Here is a 16,524-nt window from a genome sequence, read left to right as displayed (position 1 = left end):
GGGGGTTTTTATTAATATTTGTGAACACCGACAAAAGTCCATGCTCTGTGGACACTATTGTGATCGCTGGAATAGACAGGCGGTGTTTTACTTATTTCCTAATTTGTGCCTTACAAAGCAGAGGGCACATGCAGGAAATTTGTGTATTCCAGTAGTCAAGCGGTTCGCAAAGCCAGCAAGGAGAGGAACTGCAGAGAATAGAAAGGCAGTCGCTGCTGGCTTCTGTTAGGGCAAGAGCAGGGAAAGGGGACCCAAGTCCAACAGCCTGTCTTACAGCAGCTCCGCATGCACAGAGCAAGGGGCGACTTCCAGCCACTCGGTATCCAGCGCCTGCTTTCAGGCACAGAATAAAGATGGTTGGGATGAAGCGGGTGCCCCAAACGCAGTGGTGCCCCACAGCCCAGAGTCACCGCCCCTTGGGGACATCAGCCAGGGGATAAACGGATGGGAGGGTAATTGCGGGAGACCCTCACCTGGGTGGGGACGCCTGCGCCGGGGGTGCTGGCAGGGGCGAGCTGCGACCCGGGACCCTCGGCACACCCGTGTATCCTCAGCTGGGCTGAAATCAGGTTTTAACAAAGCCTCGGAGGAACCCCTCATCCCTGAGGACTCCCCCCGGGCTCCCCGAGTTGAGGGTCAGCAGAGGGAGCCCGAAGTCGCAGCGTGGGCAGGGGTTGGAAACGGGGTTTGTACCTGTGCAGTGAAGCCAAGCAAGATTTCTCTCCTCACGTGGCAACGCCCTCAACATTGGGGCTAAATCCTGGGTTTAAAACAAAGCCAAAAAAGTAAACCCTCCCCCAACATTCATAAGCCTTTTTAAAAAGCTTCAATTTAAAATGAAACACAAGCCTGGCACCTTGCCACGGGACTGCACAGCTTTTAAGTGACCCCATATGTAATGTCAACCTGAGCGGGCTGTTAAATACTTTAATCCAGCCCTCTGGCCCCCTAGAGACACCTTCCTCCTGCGAACTCCGGAGCCAAATCTCTGCAACAGCAAGCTTTAGGTCTGGAAACATTAACTACCCTCCCATCTCGTTAGAGGATAAAAGTATTTGCCGGGACACAACGAACAGTAAACCAAATGTCCAAGTTAGGGATAAGGCAGGCTACACATCTCACCGCTGTGGTCCTTGCAGGAGAACCACTTCAAACCTGCTCAGCCTTGCTACGTGATCATACATCTCTCCATCCCAGGTAAAACTGGGCCCAGCTCACACTCCCCACAAGCTACCTATTGCTTTGTCCCATAAAGCACTCATGTTTGGAAAGTGTTGTTAACGATTGGTGCTAGCACTCAGTCACAGCAGAGCTTGCCTTTTAATTAGACAATGGTACGAAGAAGCTCTCCTTTGTACCACGTGCAACAGAGAAGTTGTTGGTTGTAGCAAGTATGCCTGCCACTGCTGCCAGCTCCCATCCAAGCACATTGCACAGGAGGAGGGGTCTGCTCCTCCTTCCCTGGGAATTTATTAATTTTAGACTGCATTGCAGTAGAGCAGATTCACCCCCCCAGCAGAAGTAAGAAATAAAACACACTCTTTCCTCAGAGCAAAGAGGCTGAAACTACAGCATAGGACATACTTAGTTGAAAAAACCCAACACACACAACTTTGATGTATTTGATGCAGGAAATGACATGGTTTCTAGCTACGCTGCTATGAAATCTTAAGTGAAAGATTGCTTCCAGCAGAACACTCTGATTAAATCTGAAAAGATTTAAGAAAAAATAAGATTTCAAGGCCCAATTAATTTTCTGATTAAGAAGTCAAGATGGGTAAGGAACTGGGAGCAGCAGCTGAGATGCGAGTCTTTCTCCTTGATTATGCTTCTGTTTATTAATGAAGTTTTAAAAACCAAGTTACAGAAGAATAAAAGGCTGACCTTTGATGTATGTGATATGCCATAAACTAGAACCAGTCCTCCAGATTTTTGCTTGTCAGCTTTACATTTACTAAACAGAAGTTGCCTTTAAAGATAATTTAACATGATTACAGGTCTCTCTCTACAACTGCCGTTCTCTCTTAAAAGTAGCTTATATACATTGCCCCTTCTTCCTTCATGGTGCTGAGGGGTGGGGGGGGGGGAAGGCCTGAAATGTTTGAGATCCAACTCTTCCTGCTTGTCTCTTTTTCTTGGCATCCTAAAGTCATGCAAAATCTTGTCCTTCCTTTTTTTTTTGCCAGAGAAATTTGTAGATGACCTGGGCTTCTCCGCAAGGGGAGAGGGGCTTCCTTGCTCCTATGGAAAAGTGGGAGAAAGGCAGTTCCTCACAAAAAGAGCTTTTCTTAAGTGTATTAGCAATGATCATAAAAATGAAAACAGTCTAAATAAGAAACATTTCTGGGTGCTGAACAAGGATATCACGCACTCGGCAGAAGTGAGCCTGTATCTGCAGTTCTCCAGCCAACCACAGAGCCTCACAGAACAGATGTGCCATTTCAGTGTTTAAAAACATACAATTGAAAACCAAAACCCTTTCCAAGATCATCTTTACACACTAATAATCAAGCAGCACATTATTTTCAAGGAATAATGACTAGAAATAATTTCTGCAGAACCATGTTCCTAACAAAATTTAAACCTCCAGCCTAAAAATTTGACTAAAAAGAGGGAAAACAGCCAAACTTTCCTCCATGTCATGGAATTTGAGAGACTTCCCCGTGCCCAAATCAGCCACATACAAATGCTAGAACAAAGGGTTACCTAAAAAAAGGGGTGGGGGTGGGGGAGGGGGGAAATCACCCAGGAGTAAAGTCAACTATACTGAGATTCCAACATACTGCAGGCAGTGAAAATTGTCTAACCCCCTGAAGTTTGCAATCCTCATCTAAAGTACTGTATACTCCGTAAGTAAAACCTCCTGCCCCAGAAATCCAAGGGAGGGTGAAAGAACTCACTTGAAGGTTTGCCTCTTTGAAAAAGACCTGAGGAAAGGAAAAAAAGGTCCATTTCAGGGCTCACAGAATAAGTGTATTTAGATACTCCTCCTTAAGAAAGGACCCCGATGCAAGCAAGGTTTGTGCCATAGTTTAAATCCAGGTTCCCAGGAAAACTTGCTTACAGAAAGATCAGAAGATCTGAGGATCATTACTGCAGAGGATTCAGAGAAATTATCTCCTAATACGCAGTTGAAGACAGAACTAGTCTCGGTCTCTCTTTGGCTTGAACCTCTACTGAAATTTAATGCTGACAAATCAAAAAGGGATATATCCAGAATCCGTAACCCTGAGAAAAATGGGAAATCTGTATCATCTTAATCAAAGGATATGCCACCCTGAGCTGGATCTGTGTCTTGTCCCTTGGCCTCATATGACTCCTGTGTGCTAGAGGTTAAGGGTTTGTTAAAGAATATCGGTTTTGATTAAGTGTCACATACGGTGTAAAACATCCTCTTTATCATTGGAAGTGAAGGTTGGGGGCCAGACAGTGCCTTTTAGTGAGCTTCTAATATAAATTAGGTGTCTTAGGTAATGGGTGGTTTTCAGACAGGATTGATCTTTCTATGGTCCAGTGAAAGTAGGTGTGTTTGGCGAGATGTCACAAAAGCGAGCTTCCTGGCACCTATACTAATGGGCTGGTTACCCCTTTTGGAGTAGGACTTGAAAAATGTAGCGCAGGAATCCCCCCTCCCCCTTCCTAAGTTTTTCATTTTCTTGATGTAATGGGCAAAGGTCTATATATCCTTTACTCCTTTGGTATTTCAGTCCTTGTATTTGCAGTATCACTCAGTGAATCTTAAGCCACTCATCCTTTTAGTCACTTACAGCTCCCTAAACTTGCATGAACTTAAAGATGAAGCGGTCATGAGTAGACTAGGTTACTTACTATTTTTATCAGTGTACAACCTTTAAAGAAAAATGTACCAAGTACACCATCACCACCACAACCAAATGATTTCTATTCCCCATTAAGTCCTCCTTGGAAACTTTGATTGAACAGAGACCTAGGAAGAACCGTAGAGATGTTAAACCCTAAGTTCCCCTGCCTCAAAAATAAGAGCAAACATGCATTTCTATAGACATCAAAACGTGTCTGTATTTTCCTCTTTATGAAGCAGAAATTCTTTCAGCTTTGTGCAAAGAGTGGCATGATCAAAAGCACAAACTGAGCACATGAGAGCCAGAAGCTCTAATGCAGGGTCTAACCATGGACCTCAGGTAAAGAGGGTATATACAAAATAAACCTTTCCTTTATAGTTCATTGACATGTTGTAGTTAAAACTTTTCTGAAAAGTTTCCATGGATTTATGAAGAAGCGAAAGCACAAATGCGCAGTCAGTATTGCAGGCTCGTAAACCCAGCCAGTGAACAAACCCCATAAATCTTTAAATATGCAAGAATACGCCACAAACATTTTAATATTTCACTGCATTTCCCACATACCCACTCAACATTTGAGCACTGGTAAATATCAAATTTGTTAAAAATATTTCGATAATTAAGATACATAGGTCTGTTCTGATTCTGACCCAGAAAAGCTCCCTTGGTGCCCAATTTAACTAACCAGGATAACCAAGATTTAGAGCATGAATACTCTTAATTTGCTTATAAAAATGTATTCGTCTTTAGGCAAAGACTTAGGAACATCTGTAACTCTAAGCACAGAACAGCTTCACTGAATTCAGTGGGATTATTATGATTAAAGTTGCATTTGCCTGCAAACCATAACAGAAGCGGCCTGAGACATTGCCTTCCTTTTTGGTTATTTCAGATATGAAGCATAAAAACTCTCTGTTAGCATGGAAGAACTAGACAACATTTTCTCTCTCCTATCTCAGGACCTCTCCTGTTTATTTTTGCTTATTTGCTCATTGTTTTAATGAGGTAACTTTGTTAAAGTGCTTTTAAATGTCTGTCTTATTAGAGACATTTTCAAAAACTGATTAATCACTTGAGGTTTGGGGTTTTTCCACAGCATCAAATGAAGGACACTTATTCTTACACCTCTCATTCCCAAACTGATTCCTAGATGTCACTTCCTACATCCAAAGGGGACACGTGGAACCAGTAGTGTGACAGACGGGTATTTCTGCCTGGTAGATTGCATATTGAAATGAGAAGACACCTAAGGGAACCAACATGCTTGCCAGGCGCTGGGGTCCTCAGCCAGGCCCCCAGCAAGGCTCAGGAACCAAAGGCCTTTGGGCTCATGGGCTAGTCTTTGGGCCCCAAAAAGAAATCAGCTCTCTTATTCTGAAGGTGCCCGCCTTGACCGTCAGGGATGTGGTACGTGTTTATTTCTAATGTGTTTAAAGATACTTCCTCCCAAGTAAAGGCATCAAATGGAAAACAAATGACATACACATTTTTACTGATTGCTAGAAATAATACATGAATACTTCTAAGATACAATTTGCCATAGTATTAAAATACAAGAGTCATGCAAATAGACCTCCGTTGCCTTTGAAGACAGAACTACTGTTTTCAGAGTGGATGTACCCATCTCAGAGTGGCTGCAATGCCAATGCCCTTCCAAACCACTCCAGGAGCTCACTTAGGAAATACACATTCTGTAAGGCTGTCTTACATGAAACTTCACATTATTCCTCACGGAAGAACTGAAAAAATGTTTCAAAACTGCAGAGTTTGCCAAAATAAGTCATTTGCCCATCAGAAACACCTGATCCTGCAGGAACAGCAGCCCAGCAGCAGAGTACTGGCAAGGCTGAGCGTCACTTAGCTTTGCTCATTTGTTGCCAACTAGAACACGCCCGGGAGCATGCAGGATATTTATGACCGGGTTTAGAACAGCTGATGGCAGAAGCAGGGGAGGGAGGCAGAGCCACCACAGCAGAGGCACCCTGCAAGCTCCCCAAGCAGCCCTTGGGATTGCTTCCTCCGACTTCCATCACCATCCTCATTTCTTTTATTTTTAATTTTTTTTTAATGGCTCAGACATAATTTCGAGGTGCTCCTGTCTCCTAAAACTCACGTTAAATGTTAACACTGCCTGATTTATTACAGGAGCACCCCCTCCTCACTGCAGAAATAGAAGGGGGAGGTGGGAGGGAGCGCAGACATGTCATGCTCGCAGCTCCTCTCCCGGGCATTGGGCTGGGGACTAGGACGCAGCTACAAGAGGTTGCTGGTCGAGGTGCTTCTCCGTCCTTTGCCAAATGCGCTTTCTCACAGTCTGGGAATTACTGAATAAGAGTGGTTCTGACAAGGATACACTGGTTTATTTCCAGCTCACCCTGTGTGTCAGTAGGGCAGGAGTAAACAGGCTGTTTGCAGGACCAGGAGCAGTCTGGCAGCTGCAGCGTAGACCTCCCTGCAGCCCCGTTTATCCAGAGGAGAGGGAAGTTTGCCTGGTGCTTACCTTTCAGAGCCAGGACAGCAGCAGCATCACATCCTCTGTTTCCCACAGACGCCATCAATGGCCCAAACCCCCTGTGTGGAGTCATGAGGAGCACAAGACAGAATTCAGCGACTGGCAGTTCGTTTTCTCTGTGCCACAGCAAAATTACTGCAAAGGCAGAAAACTGATATCTATGTCACCGCTGCAAAGAAGCATTATAGGAATACTGGTGACTCTCCACCTTATTCCACATATGGAGATTTTGTGCCTCCCTTGTATTATTCAATTTGGCAGAGATAAGAAGCGCTAGAAGGGTAATGTTGAACAGAATTTGCCTAAAGGATCACTTCTGCATTTACTGCTCTCCTTTTTGTGCTGATGGGAATACAAATTAATAAAAGTTGTGACAAAAAGGTGATTGGATTTCTGGGATTTGCCCTTTGATCCTGTGGCCATCAAATGGTGGGCAAGCTGGCCGCCCTCACCTGAGGTCCTGTGAGGAAGGAAGGGCAGGTCCATTCTGTTTGGGGACAGAGCCTGGAGAGAGGGCAGGGTTTGAGGGCCATTGCCACAGGGAGTTCGTGGGGCATTGCCGGTGGTCCCAATTAAATGTACAATAGCATGTCCTACCTGAGAGGTAGGTGGTGGATGTGAGCAAACATTGCTGCAGGAGATGCAAGAGGCAAACAAAGGCCTTTGGAAATGCAGGTCTACTATCAGAGCAATCCAGTTAAAGGGGTTACATTGAAATCAAGAGAAAATGGTTTCCCTTCTTCCTTACTCTTTAATGCCAACGCAGCCCAGAAAAGAAAATGTCTTAAATGCAGTTTGATACCCCATCCCTTCTACGTACCCCTCTGAAGGAGCTCTCCTGCAGACCTTACCAGTGCAAAATTTCTCTGTACAGAAGTGACCCTTCAAGGGTCTGGCAATTTTCCATGTATGAGTGGAGGAGGGGAAAAATAAGACCAAAACCCCTTGACCTTTAAAGAACAGGCTTGTCAAATTCAAGGGACAATTTTCATGAAATGGAGTATTAAATTGTTCAGCGCTCTCCCTAGAGCAAGGTCCCCGATTACTATCCTGCACCCACTTTGCTTTTATTAATTTTCTAATTCCTATCAGTCTGTCTTCATTAGGCGGGAGAAGAGCGGGTTTCACGTGCAGCGGTTCAGATCCTCCCCTGCCATGGAGACAAAATGGAGGCCGTCCCCGCTCCCGCTGGCTGCCCGGCCTGCTCCCCGGGCACCGAGCCCCAGGCATTGCTGCACACACGAGGTCTTTCTGAGCTGCGTTTTCCAGCATCTCCGCTCCCTCCGGGATGTGGGACGCTTTGTGCCACCCCGGGGTGTGCCGGGCTTTGCCCCAGGCTCCCGTGGCGGCTGGTGACAGGTGAGGTTGACAGCCTGCGCCGCAACCAGGTGACTGAGCATTAGCTCGCCTGCGAGTGCAGGCGCTAAGTAAATCTCATTCCTAATCCAAATCGCTTTTGATAAGAACAAAAGCTGTGTGCAAATGAATATTTCCATCTTATTTCAAATTCTAGGTTTCAGCTACAATATTAATGCTATTTTACAGTGTAATTTACTTGTAATAATATGTCATTATTGCCATTTTACAGTTTTCTCTTAAAGTAGTAAAGAAACTGTTTTAAAAGGCACAAATAGCTGCAGCACAAATCTCCATTCAGCCTAAGAATCTGCGCTCTCCCGTCAGAATGGCACGTAATTGAAAACAATGACATCCCCAGTGGGCTAAACACTCCAGTCATTAACGCATTTTTATTTTGGAATAAAAGAGCACACTTACAGCTTTTTTCCTAAATAGTAAATATAAATCAAACATTTCTCTTCCATTCCCAGAGTGGCATCTACCAGTGAAGCCAGGGCTGACCTCGAACACTTTCTGCAAGTGCGTCTCAAACCAATACGCTGAGTATAGACACAAACCTCCCCAAGGTGAAGGGTTTCCTTCAACACAGCACATAAAAGGCAGCCTACAATAGGAGAAGCATCCTTACCTGGTGACAAGTTCCTGAGCGCCAGGTGACCATACCACTGGGTTGGCAGAAATTGCAGAAAACTCGGGCAAGCCTTCAAAGCCAGCTGTGTGCCAAGGGTTGGAGATGTCACAAGAAGAACGCATCGCTTAATGGAGAAGACGTACATCATACATCATACACGTAATTTTACACCAGTTAACGCTTTCATCTCTCCTATATAACTTTGGATGAAAATTGATGCACCATTAGCCCTCCTGATAGGCGAGGGAATTCATCCCAAGGAAGAGCTGATAGTCAAGTCTTTGCTCTGTGAAAGGCTCCACAAACATTAAGGGCAGGATCCCGCTGTTATTTATGAAAAAATAGAAATATGTCAACAATTGGACTTAAATAGCAGCCATCCCTTGGTAGGAACTTGAAAACCCTATTTATGCCTTGCACAGACTTCCAGCACCTCTCCATGTAAGAAGTGTCCTCACGGCTCTGTCTCACCCCCTACATGCTCCCAGCCTGCGGGAGGAGGGTTGGGAGCTGTGGCTGGCAGGAATGGAGATACGGACACTCCTGCTCCAGGGAAAAGTCCTTCCTGCGGTCTGTGCAGGGCATCCCTGTGCAGTGATATGCTGCTCTAGCACTAGCCCAGACTCCAGGCAGCCCTGAACGCACCAGCCCCATAACCTGCTCAGGGACCATGGGTTGGACACCGCCAATCTGGGGATTTGACTGAAGCCCGAAGAGCAAAGGAGACAGCAGGGTCTGGCTGCTAGTCAGGAAGTAAAAACATCTTCGTATAAATGTTTTCACCCTTACGTGACAAGTGAAGAGGCACTTACAAAATAATTTTAAATTTTGATTAGTCTTTATCCTTGCCTACTTCATGGTGTACCTGTTTGCACTGCCAGACGATTGCAACCATTTGGTTCACCAGGGTGGAGCCTGGAGTCAAGGGATGCAAGCCTTCTGTGTGGGAAAGCCTAAAGACTGCCACAGGCTTCCTGTCCTTCTCCAGAAGGACTCCCACCGCTCTTCCCCCACCACGACACTCCGCAGACAGACGGGGTGAAGGCTATTTGAGATCCAAGTGGTCAGGAGGGTTGTAGGTTACACAGCAAGTTGTCTCCTGAAGGCTGGGAGTTTACACCAGCAGCGACTATTGTTGAGCAGCTGTGAGATTTACCCCGCATTTCCAAAAAATACGATTTCTCAGTGTGATCTCTGTCTGAATTTGGCAGAAAAATATTTAATGGCTGGCAAAACATTAGTAAATAAAAGCAGATCAAGATGATGTTGTTACAATAACAGATTACATTACTATTCTCTGTCCTTAGGAAGACCCTGATTAGACCAAGATCCTCACGGGGTCTTATGAATAAGTCAGGAAGGGGCTCTAATAACCCCGCATGAGAGCATACGAGCTGCAGCACAGCCAGCAAGGTGCCAGGTGCCTCTCAGAAACAGGCACTAGTCTGGATGACTAACAGCAGTTATCACAGGGGGGTTGTTGATTTTCTTTAATAATTTGGGCCAGATTTTCTGCTAGTATAAACTAGTACTGCTCTATTGAAGCAAAGAGAGTGCTGCCAATTTATATCAGCTAAAACTGACCTTTAGTGTATTTTTAATCCCTTCAATTCTTCATTATCTTTTTGAAGAATTGTACCTCAGTCAGAATATTCCGCTGCTACAGAGACAAGCAACAGACTTTTCTTGTTAATCAATGTATGGGAAACTCCAATAGCTGAAGTACCCTTCCACCTTTGCAAGCGCACCTAGCACTGATTGCTGATCTCAGATCTTGAATTGCATAATTACTGAACTAAGAGAAAATTACTTTTTGCTTGTGAGTGTCAGGACAGCTCTGAATCCATGAATGACTCACCCTCAGGCACTGGTGTTTAATTTATGAGCTATTTATCTCCTTGCACACACCCCAGCACAAACAATTATACTTAGTAATTTGTTGATCTTATCAAGGCTGTTTGATGTTACTGTTGCTACCTCCAATAATGCTGTGCTTTGAAACTTAAACAGGATTTATAACCAAATTTGGATACTTCGCTCAGGATTCGGATTTCAGGGAAGTTTAACTCTTTGGCAACTAAATGGTTTTGCGTGCAATTTTCAAAAGGAGAGCAAACATTGCATCTTTTGCTGACAAATTTGGCAAGGTGGCCCTTCAGCAGCATCAGAGGCCCTGGCAAGAGCTACTTCTGTCCTTGCACGGCACAGGTGAGTTTTCCTGGCAAAGGACAAGAGAGAGGAGTGGGTCCCCGTCCTCGGCCAGGGCACCCACGTCACCTCCGTCCTGTCCATCCGTCCGTCCATCCGCCCTTCGGGCAGGCTGCAGCAGCTGGGTGCGGTTAAACCCTCACGCCGGTGTTCACACGCCGAGCTGCGGTGTCCTGCCTCGGAGCCCGTCCTGCTGCTCCGGCTCGCTCCTGGGAACCTTTTTATGTGGGCAACAGCCTTCCTCATTACTGAGCAAGGACTTTATTAACCTTTAAATTCTGACATGTTTACCACAAATCAAACTTTATGAACCCCTTTGCGCAATCTAACTCTCTGTTGTCAGGAGTAGGCACCAAACCTGGGGCCACGTGTGCTTACCTCAGGCCGTACCAGGGGTGCAGGCAGCTCCTCTGTGCGTCCGTGGCCGTGAGGTGGTGAAGGTCCTCACAAACGGCTTTCCCAAATCCCCCTCACAAACCTTTCCTCCTCCTCGCACGCTGCTGCAATCATTAGGCTCGCTGAAATATAGCAAGTGAACTTGGTGTAAGAGGTGAAAGCAGCGCGGGGCTTTAACTCTGCGCTTTCAAGTCCAGGCTTCAATTTGCCGTAACGTCAGACCTGGAGGTGCTGCCGCGGACGAGGCGGGGGGTGCTGCCGGCGGCTGTGGCGGCGGGGGGTCCGCAGGCAGCGCAGCCGCTGCACCCCGCACCCGGCTCTGCTCGAGATGAAGGGTTTGGGTCACTGGGAATAAAAACCTCGTCAACACAGAGCGGTACTTCTTCCATCCCTACCCTCAGCGAAATAGCCCTTGGCATGTTACTTATCTGTGTTTGGACATACCCCCACGTATCAGTTTAGCCTTTTCAATTCCTGCCCCGCAGGGCCCAGCAGTGCCGAAGCCATCCCGCAGCAGCGATGGAGCTGTGAAGGGCAGGAAAATCCCCGTGTTCCTGTTCCACCAGCCCGGGTCTGCCTGCCCACTTACATTCCTAGACTCAGGTGAATGCATTTTGTTAACTTACACATCACATGTGCTCTTGCAACAGCCACAGATTTTATTTTCTGCATGGTTTATAAAGTTTTTCTGTGCTGAGCACATACATTTTGCATGTAGAAAATAAAACGCTACGGGCACTCTGTAACTGCGCAGAGCCATAATGAGCTCTGATGAGCAGGCACCTACCAAATCATTGGTTTATGACAGCAAGCACACACATGTAACTTATTTCACGATATGCAACACGCTGCCATATGTGTCTATTCCCATGGATTGGGAATGGGCACTACCTGTAGATAGAAGCCAAGAAATAACTGCTTCAAAGACAACCTTGAAATGCAGAACTTACTTTAAAACTTTCAAAGCCCTACCAGCATACCGCTATTTCAGTCCACTGGGATGCTGTGATGAATACTGCTACTTTGATTATTACTACTATTTTTTCAAAGCCTCTGGTGGTTTTCCTGGCTTAATTGAAGTGAAATGGTGGATTAGCATAATCAGACATATGGAATTAGTATGGGGGGGAGTAAAAATTAAAACAAGTTATTATTAGTTTTAAACAGTTACTAACTTCTAATGATTCCCCCCCTTCATCCTCTGTGAGCTGAGTTCATGAATGGAGAGAAACGTTAAAATTTAGCTAACATTTTTTAAACTGAAAACCTTGCCACACACATTGCTCTTGCAGAATGCAATTTTACAGTCCTACCTGGCACCTGGTAGAAGAAACGCTCAGTGTTGAAACCACCTGACGGAACAGGGCATGCAGCATCACTGCCGACTGCCACGATAAGGACGGACAGAGCTCTGCAAGGACAGTTTGAACAAGCCTGGCAGCCACAGGAACATAAAACGCTGCACGGAGAAAGCACGTTCCTGGTACTTTTGAAGTTACAGGGGTTATTTGCCAGCTTGCTGGGGCAGAGGCGGGAGGAGCGGAGCACGCTGCCACTGAGCTGAATGCCCGGGGTCTGCTGGGCCAGCCGGGAGCCCATGCGGGGGCACGTCGTGCTCGGCAGGGCTGCCCCTGCCCACGGCAGGCGCCGACGGGCAATTGGGAGCAGCCCTAATAAAGCGCGGGGAGGTGTTCAGCTAAGCTACCCCAGGTGCAATGCAGCCACTCCAGCTGGAAGCTTGTTCTGTGGGAGAGGAGGAAGGAAAATACGGCTGACAACACGGCATTGTCGGAGCAGGCGCTCTGGCATACAGACTCCTTGACTGACCAAGCCCTGCGGTCTGGGAAGAGATCAGGGTGAACTTGGGTGATGAAGGGGAGAAGGTAGATGGAAACCTGCAGCAGGTCAGAAAGGATCCTTCAGGAAAGGTAAATCATTTAAAACAATTAACAATAATGCTACCACCTTTACAGGGCTAGACACGGTCAATGAAAGAGCAAATAAACATGAAATTAAGACAATACTTTTTTTTTTTTTAAATAAAGATTTTAATCAAAATGCAGAACCAGGGAGGACATTAAAGAAATTGTGCTCTTTACTAGTGTTTGGGGATAGCCTTTGAAGAAAAGTTCCTTTGGAGAGGAGGCAAGAATGGTGGTATTAGGTCAGATCAGAGGCCCATCCAGTCCAGCATCCTGGTTTTTGACAGATGCCTGACAGAGATAAGGTATACATACCAGTTTTTCTCCCAGCATCCAGTGATTTGTGGCTAAAGGACTACTCCAAAAGCAGAACTGATACCTCTGTTTTTAACAGGGTTTTTTTTCCCAGTCAACCCCCTTTTTCTTCCCCAGCGGCTTTGTCTGAGCATTTTTGAACACTTGCTCACCTTCAGCATCCACATCATCTTGTGGCAAGAAGTGCACAGCTGAAACCATGTAAAATAAGTATTTGTTTTAGCCTGTCACCCACACTAGCCTAAGTACTGAATTTATGAAGACACGGAAATCCTTCAGTTTCTCTGTGGAATATTCTGACCCCAAAGATGCTCAAACAGCAGCCAAGAGATGGCCAGCCACATCTTGGTGGCTCTTATCCTACTAGAATGTTTACTTCAATTTTCAAAGAGCTGGACAAACACACCTGAGTTTCAGGCAGTTACGCGGCTACTTCTAGTTCATCCGACCACTGAGCACACCCACTGTTTTACTTTAAGTAACATGGTATGAAAAAAATACTATGTTTTATCTGACACATTAACCCCCACAGAAAGCCCAAGCCTGCTCTCCTTGTGCTGTTCTGGGAAACGCTGATTAGGACAGATAACTATATCCTACATGAGGGGTATCCATGGGTACAAATAGTCTTCAAAATTTCTGTTGTTCTTTGTGCTTCTTAATGGTCTGAAATGTCACATATTGGGGTGCCCAAGCACATCACCTAGATATTGCTATTGATGCTGCCAATAAAAGACAGCAGTAAGCCCTCACTTGTCTACAGCAATGTTTTTATTTGGCCAGGAACATACTTTTGAAAGTGAATCTCCAGATCACGCCTCTTCACGCACACTCTCCCTGCTTTGCTCTGCATTGCACAGGAGTCTCACAGCAGGCAAACTGGTTATCCCTTGGGTATCTTATCGCAAACTGGTTCTCTCAAGGTTGAAGTGAAAACTGCCCTCTAACTCCTCACGGGACCAGCCTGCAACTAGTCCGAGGTAACCCCTCAAATACATGCCATGGGAACAACAGGTCCTCTGTGCCAACCGCTTTGCTCTCCAGATCTACTCCTACAGAGTCACCCCACGTGCCAGTGCAGGCACAGCTGCTTTCACTGGCATCTCCACATCACCTTCAGGACTCTCTTCTGGTCAGTTTGGAGGCAGGCAGCAGCGGTTTCCCCCATTCCACTAGCTTTTGTCTAATCCCAGAAACATGTCATCAATGCCACGGCTATTAGGGACTGAGGAATGCAATTTAAGAGGAAGGGTTAGTACCCCTCCTCCTTTGCAAAATTCCCTACTTCCCATATTTTGGAAGATCAGTGCCTATAATGTTTTTTCACCCTTCTCCATCTGGAGAAACAAAACGTCTCCTTCTACTCACCATCATCGTGCCCAGTGAGTACAGGTCACCAAGAGTGAAGAGCATGCAGGCAGATTTCATTTTTTCTTAAATATCAAATGTGAGTAGGATGGATACATTGTACCTGGAGTCACCTGCACAGGTTGAAATGCATAAATAATGTGCGCTTGGCTTAAGTTAAACCACAATTCTATTTAAAACAGAGTGGTTGAAACACGCTACATATATCTACAAGTTTTTAGGAGTTGTACATCTTAAACGCATAGACCCACTGAGGAGAAACACAGGCTGCACATATTTAATGTGGCAGTTGCCACAAGTCACCAGTGATAGGAGTAACAGAGCTTATCAGATTATTCTTTCTTTTAATAAAATTTGTTTTTATTCTGGAATAATTGATTAGCTTCAGTAGTTAAAAGAACATTAGTTAAAACAACTGAAGAGATAAACTATTCAGGCAAGTTAGTAAGCTGAAACATAAAACATTATAGAATTCAAATCTAAACAAATACGGCTTTTTAAATGTAACCAAGAGATGCAAAAATACAAAGCAATCCATTAATTGTGCTCTCCTTTCTAACTTCCTCACTGACATGTAATCATTAGGAAGCACAGCAATATTTTGGAAACCAGGATGAATTTCAGACAGGACAAGAGAACACGTTCCAGCAGGTATTAGTGCAGTACAGAGGTTACTTCTCTTTCACCAACACATACACTCCACTTCTCACTCATCTTTCATTGTGTCTAAAACCCAGCATGAGCCCTTCTGTTACTAGCATGTTGCTGACTTCCAAGAGAAACAGGTAGGCTCCGTTCTTCTTTTGGATTTGACTTTTAACACAAGATTTGGTGATCCCAATCTTTTCTCAATTATGTAACAACAAAATAACACCAAGAACAAATACTAACCGCACCAGGGTTCCAAAACATCTGAAGTCCTAATTTCCCTGCTTTACAATACTCTCCCCTCTCCTGCCACCATGAAAAAAGGAGACGTTCTTTAAAACAAACCCAACAACTACGTATTGAAGTCATCTGCCCTCCCTCCGTCTTCTCAGTGCAATTAAAGGCAAGATGCCAACTTTTCAACAATGAGCCTTGTGGCTCTGGCTGACCCATGCCTTCCTCTTTCAGAAACGAGCAGTGAAGCTCAACAGCAGCATCTCAACGGAAGCCTCGGAGCAGGACATGACCAGCGCTCCCAATATCTTAAACGCAGGGGGGAGGTTAGCCAGTGATAAGTTGCCTTTTCAAAATGTATAGCAAGCAAATTTATCACAGAGACGCAAGAGGTCTGGCACACCAAGAAGCCAGAGGTAACATCAGCATCTCTCCCAGCCCTGACCCCGCTGAATCTGTAGCTGAAACCACAGGCACACAGGCACTTCAGAAAAAGTCAGGCTGTTTTAAATACATTAAACATACTGCACTTAAGGGCAATCCTACAGCTTGCATTAGAAGTACAAACTTGGTTTTATTTTTGCCACCTATTCTTCTGTGTCATCCAAAGAGATCAGCTCTCCCTCCTGGTTAAAGGGATAAAAAAGTACTCACAGCTGCAACCTTATTTCAGCAGAACAGCTTACCTATCCAGCACAGTGTGACCTCTTCCGTCACAACACTATCTGCGTCACCCTCCGCTGGCCTGAAAACCAGACCTGAGAGGACAACACACAACATCAGGCACCGCTGCTCCAGCCTCCACAATTTAATAATTCCAAGGCAAGAATGAAATACTTTTTCAAAATGATTGTAACAAAAAAGCTTTGGCCTCAAAGATAACGTGATTTTTCTACATGTATTTCCTCTCTCCAGTAAAAATGATTTACGCTGCATCGTTCTTATTATCCTTACCATCATCTTTCAGTGAATGTCCATCTACAAATTCATTAACTTTTTTGAGACAAATCATTGGCATCCTAATCTTCTGATTCCCATGAAAGACTCACTTTCGAGATACAATTGCAGCTGCCCCACACTGCCAGTTACTGTATCATACACGTCTTAAAA

This window comes from Haliaeetus leucocephalus, unplaced genomic scaffold (assembly GCF_000737465.1).
Source record: "Haliaeetus leucocephalus isolate CR32 unplaced genomic scaffold, Haliaeetus_leucocephalus-4.0 Scaffold1, whole genome shotgun sequence".
Lineage (NCBI taxonomy): Eukaryota > Metazoa > Chordata > Aves > Accipitriformes > Accipitridae > Haliaeetus > Haliaeetus leucocephalus.
This window is presented reverse-complemented; position numbering follows the sequence as displayed.